At 40.7% G+C, this 5,649-nt stretch overlaps 1 long non-coding RNA gene across 3 annotated transcripts; it reads right to left on the bottom strand.

The window, feature by feature from the left end:
- Window positions 1-860: 860 nt before the first annotated feature.
- Window positions 861-4,605, bottom strand: LOC133482471 (uncharacterized). 3 transcript variants are annotated; one of them, XR_009789800.1, is made up of 8 exons: window positions 4,281-4,605; window positions 3,428-3,598; window positions 3,036-3,325; window positions 2,556-2,863; window positions 2,320-2,477; window positions 2,054-2,215; window positions 1,269-1,905; window positions 861-1,191 (listed from the first exon to the last, which is right to left on the bottom strand). It is a non-coding gene; the product is annotated as an uncharacterized LOC133482471 (long non-coding RNA). The 3 variants fall into 3 exon arrangements; XR_009789799.1 differs by having other exon boundaries at window positions 2,320-2,863; XR_009789801.1 differs by having other exon boundaries at window positions 2,320-2,746.
- Window positions 4,606-5,649: the final 1,044 nt, after the last annotated feature.

Genomic DNA, 5,649 nt, shown 5'->3' with positions numbered 1-5,649 from the left:
TCTTGGCGAAAACACCCTTGAAGAAGAGACAGTGGTCTCAGTGGGGTTTAATTTCTGGTCAAATAAAGGTATTGATTCTTTGGTTATTGTCACTGTTTCAGTAACAATGAAAATCGATTTGGGATCCCTTCATAAATACACTGAAGTAAATATATATATATATTTTTTTTTTAAAAAAGCATGAGTGAACTACAAAAAACACAAAAACAAGTTGGAGGATGTGTATTGTGAGCTCATGAGCAGAAATGCCAGAAAAGAGTGTCCATGGGAACAAGTGAAATGTGAAAAGTAACATTCATGTTAATGGTCTGATGATAATTCCAAATAATTTCCATTGCAGGTGTTCCTGTGGAGAATACCATCCACAGCCAACAGGGGTGGAGAGTGTGTGTTGCCAGGAGTAGCAGAAAAGTTGACTGTTGGAATGAGTTGCATCATTGAATATGAAGGATTTGACGCCAACTGTCTAAATCAGTACGTGGTGGAAACCAGCTTCTGGGAGTACATCCAGACAAAAGGCCCAATCGGTGATGAAGACCCAGTAAATAAGTTTTTCAGAGAGAAGACAAGATAGACCAGTAATTCTCAAACTATTTTACACCAAGTACCACCGTAAAAACACTTGCCTCTCCAAGTATCACCATAATGACCAGAATTAAAACACGGTAGCATAGTAGGCCTATGTGTTCAACAAATAAGGCAGCTGTTTTATTCCTAAAGAGTATTTTTAATATTGTAATACAGTCAAACATTCTGCAGTTACAGCATCAACACTGCACTTGAAAATAAAATGGAAAAAGTACATTTCACTGACTTGTTTTTATTTTTATTTTTTTTAACATACAGGGTCTACAGGTACATTGCATACAGACGATTCACACGATGGATCAATCACATCCTTGGAAAGAAAAACAGAAGAGTTCTGCCATCCTGTGTAAGTAGAATACATGCTCAGTGGGAGAGTGAAAACTTATTGTGGATTTAAATATCCAAAAGTCTAATTAAACCAGAACTTTGTTGAACCCGGTGCATTCTTTTTTTCTCCCACATACCACCTGCATCTTGTCAACCCTGTCATATTTCTCAACAACATTTTGTGGCACAGATCTCACTTGCATCAACCCCAGCTGCCTCCAAGGTTGGAAATGTATGTCTCCTTTGCATTACTTGATCCAGGAGTGTCTGGACAGACTAGAACAAAAAATGTTTGGACAAATCTGAAGGAGCAAGTATTGTTATTAAACATATACAACGCTGACCATACTTACCATAGGTAATTGGCACCTTGACCTCCTTTACCACTGGCTTACCATCCTTCCCTTTTGTGTAAGAGATGCTCCACTGTAGCTCCCCCTCCTTCCTTCGCATTTGCATTGAAATGTAAAGCTGGCAGAAGCAACCTAAAATACAAACCACCAGGAGCAACAATGAACAGAATAAAAATAATTAGCATTAATCGATTCTAAAAATATTCGATAGTGACAGCTGTATAACCAAGTTTAGCACATTCCATTTGCTCCTCAAACACGAGCAATGTACATTGTGGCTGTGTGGAACTGTATATCTAGTTTCACCACTAATGTACAGTGCCTTGCTTTCATTGTCTTGTGTGAGAAATGGGAGGCCTTTGGAGCGAAGTACAGCACTACTTTATGGTAGGCTTCAAGGCTTGATGTTTGTTGAATTGAGTTCATCATGCAGACATTCTGTAAATGTGTCACCATGGCCCATGTGAACATTCACGACATGGTTGGCGATTGACATCCACTTCTGCCGACATTCCTCACTGTTCCCATTTGCTTGATGCTGCTGACCAATAAATGTGATTGGTGTGGGACTGCGACCATTTCAACACCGCCTCGCAACCAGCCTTTTTTGGAAGGGCCAGCAGCTGCTTCTTGATTCCTGAAAAGGAAATCATTATCAGTCCAGTGTGTCAAATACCTTTGTCTGATTAGTCCTTCAATGTAAAAAACTGAAACATGCATGGACAATCATAAAAGTGACAAACGCAGAGGTAAGATTACGTTTTGCGACATGCCAAACATCATACCAATGGCAAAGGTCCTGACGGGTTTCCCTCAGAAATGTCTTAACTTGGGAGTGGCGGTCTGTCACAATGTTTTTTATTGGTGACACCTTTCCTCTGTAACAAGGCAAGGCACCTCTTCAAGCCCTCCAACTCCATGGCATGAGAGTTCTTCACCTCTGTAACCTGAAATGGGAATTATTTGCACAATATATGAAGACACAAAACATTTGGCCTGACTACTAGCTTGATCTCGAGAAATGTCATTGCAAAGATTATTTCTACTGTACCAATTGTGTGTCCAAGATCTGTGAGTCTTCAAGGTTCATAATAGTGTATGAACCATGTTTGGCTGTGTGCCCAGGACAACAGCATCGTGCTTCACCACCAACTGTTAGCCGTTTTCCCTGAACTCCCTCCAGAAGGGAAGATTGGTGACGTTCCCACACTAGGTTGACAGTTAGAAGCAGGTAAGCATTCTAAATACGACAGAATTTCCGCTTTGAAAAAGTCATTATGTTCATACTTTTGAGCATATTTATCGCTTTCACTGGACTGCAGCCGCTAAAAAGGATGACACTGGCAGCCAGCAAGTTACCAAGAGGTATACAACCTGACATTGGTTGGCTGGGCCATTCTTTGATGTGACCATGTCTGCATGTGGCTTTGAACACGGCAAGGCTTCCTCTAATATTTTTAATAGTCACCAGGCATGGGCTGGAACAGACAGCACAGATTGCCAGGAGTGCTCGTAGGCATGATTCAAAAACAACAAACTTCCGCATTCGAAAAGGGTTTCCATCAACGATGTACTCATTCTCTGTCAAGGAAATCCTGTAAAAATCAAGTGCGAATCATTTTGTCTTGCCCCAGTTCTACAGTGTAACAAAAAAACAAGAGCTTTATCTGTAACTTACAATGGTGAAAAGAATACATTCGTATATTTACAGTATACACAAAACTTTCTACTTTCTAGTTGTATTTGCAAGCTTCCCTCATTGCTCACCATTCTTCTTCAGTGTCATCAGCATCATCAGATTGCTCATCACCAGGAGAATAGTCCTCATCTTCGACATTTCTATCTAATATGGAATCATCCAGCTCTGTGCTCGTATCTGACAGGCCATCATCCAGCAATGTGCACTGCACACCAGCATGCACACACGAAGGGCCTACATCTTCTGCCCAATTAGTTTGTGTCGTCTTGGAAACTGCTCCCACAGCTGGGTCACATTGAACTTTTTAATGCCTCTGGCTCACTGTCGATGTGACTTGGGTCCCATAATGTCGCTTATACTGAAAATGTGAAAACAGTGTGAGTGAGGAGGTATTGATTGCGATGATTTGAGGTAGTGATCAAAGCACTTGATAAATACAGTATATTATGTTCCAACTCACCCATGATGTTTGAGTACTGACTGGCTTATTGTCAACCGTAGCCTGGATACACACAGAGTTGCAATTGGACTGCGGTAGAATTTATGTGACGTCCATGGTAAGATTAGCATCATTTGATGTGACGAACTGGTTGTCATCTATTGCTCTCGCTCCTAGTAACTCGTACACCATCTGGAATAATAGCGATGCAAGATTAACTACTTTATTTGTGAATAAGCACACAACCCCTTGATGAGTCAGACTGTGCATAAGGATTTGTAGGCTTGAGTTTGATACACAGGAAATGTACCTAACTGCAAATGATTTTAATCAATGACAATCACATTTTAATTAAGATTTTTTTTTTTTTTACGTGATTTAAATCACAGATTTTTAATCACCTTATTTGAAACAAAAAAGATGGGGGAGACCAAGCCACATCATCCTTACATGTAGTGTTTACCGTCACGCTAAAAAATATTAGCACCCCTGCAGTGCCAATGCAGACGATGTTTTTTTTTTGTTAACCATCTGACATTAAATCAAACTAAACGTTTACTATTTTAGGATTACCAAAATTATGTCTATTTGCTAAATGCTAAATAGTGAGAAGAGGATTCTTTTGTTACAATAAAATCTAACAGGCATGCTCATGGGGTCAGACAGTTGAAGGAAAAAAACTAGAAATAATGGCACCCCAGGGGTGCCATAACGCGCTCCCCAGAAAGTCTTTGCCGTGTCTGTTTGCTTGTCATATTGGCAAAAGTACTGACGACAGTACTGAAAAGTACTGCGTGGGTCTTTTTTTTTTCCCACACTGCCCAGTGCATAATAACCATAATAGAGTTGTAGGTATATACAAGGAAATCCTCACCGCTCATCTTTGCCGGTTTGCTGCCGGACCATGGCGGCTTCGAGATTTAGTTCTCTTGTTGGCGGTTGAGGTCCCGGTGGTCATAGGAAAAATAGTTGGCAGCGTAGCTGGTTTCAGTCTCTGCCGGACTACACCTGTGTATCCAATGCTTTCTGCTAAATGTTTCTCAAAACACGCTGGTTCGAAGTGATCACCACAGAGTTTGGAATGCTTGCTAGGCACCCATAGCTGACCACGTTTCTTCCCCTGTCGATTGACTTTCCCTATCCACTGGTCACGTATTCCTTTTTCACTTGGAAAGCCAAAGAAACTCTTGCCACTGCCTGAACCATTTGTACAACCAAACCACACAATAAACCATTGTGAAATCGCTGAATCATACGACAACAAATATACAAGGACGGGAACAACAGCATGGAACAATAGCACACAACGCCAAATGAACAGGATGTTTGGCTCGCTGAATGCAAAAAAAAACAGAAGGCGCATTCTGAATCATATTTATCGATTTAACTGCTGTACATCTGCTATATAATCACTTTGAAATGGCAGATTTGTAAAAGGGTTCAAGAGTTATCAAGAACATTTTTAACATCTTTGTCCTCTGACCTTTAAATGCAGGTGATGATGAAGGCTGATTCACAACAGGCGCGCGGCAAAGGTGGTGCTCATTACTTGGAAGTGAGAGAGAGAGAGAGGGGGCGAGAGGGGCGAACAGAACCACCCAAACTCCCACAAAGGAACTACAGGGCATAGCTGATGACATAAATAAAAATGCAAATAAATAAAAGGACCATAGTGGAAGGAGGTAGGCCATTTTTGTCATTCATAAGGTTTGCTAACAAATCGTTGACACCATTTGGTATCAATACATTTTTTACATCCTGCCAAGGATTTGTTGGGGTGGTTGTGGTGCTCCTGGAAGAGTCTTGGTTACTATGCACAGCAAAGCCCAGAATGCTCGTCTCAGCTGTGACATTAGCAGCTGAAGCTATTTCTACTACAGCAAGTTAACAGGCCACAGCTCGGCCAGCATGCTACGTGTTCTTAAAGATTCATGGCCTCAACACGATTTTCACAGCTGTTACTTTTGTTATGAGTTGAGGCTTTTTTTTTTATACAAAAACATTAGTTTCTGATACATGTACATAAAATGAAGGCAATACATTTGTCGCACTCACAGTCGTATTAATCTTCTATAATCTCCAATAATATGCAACAAATATGCATGCATGCATCCCTGACTCAAGAAAAAGCTCATTTAGCTCTCATATATATTCCCTTTTTGATTGATGTTTATCGATGTGGTTCTAGTGGGGCAGTTTCCTTCTGTCTGCTGTTTTGACAGTTGTGAGTCTGAGCATCGAAT

This window comes from Phyllopteryx taeniolatus, chromosome 8 (assembly GCF_024500385.1).
Source record: "Phyllopteryx taeniolatus isolate TA_2022b chromosome 8, UOR_Ptae_1.2, whole genome shotgun sequence".
NCBI lineage: Eukaryota > Metazoa > Chordata > Actinopteri > Syngnathiformes > Syngnathidae > Phyllopteryx > Phyllopteryx taeniolatus.
Note: the sequence above shows the minus strand (reverse complement) of the source record. Positions and strands in the feature narration are given on the sequence as shown.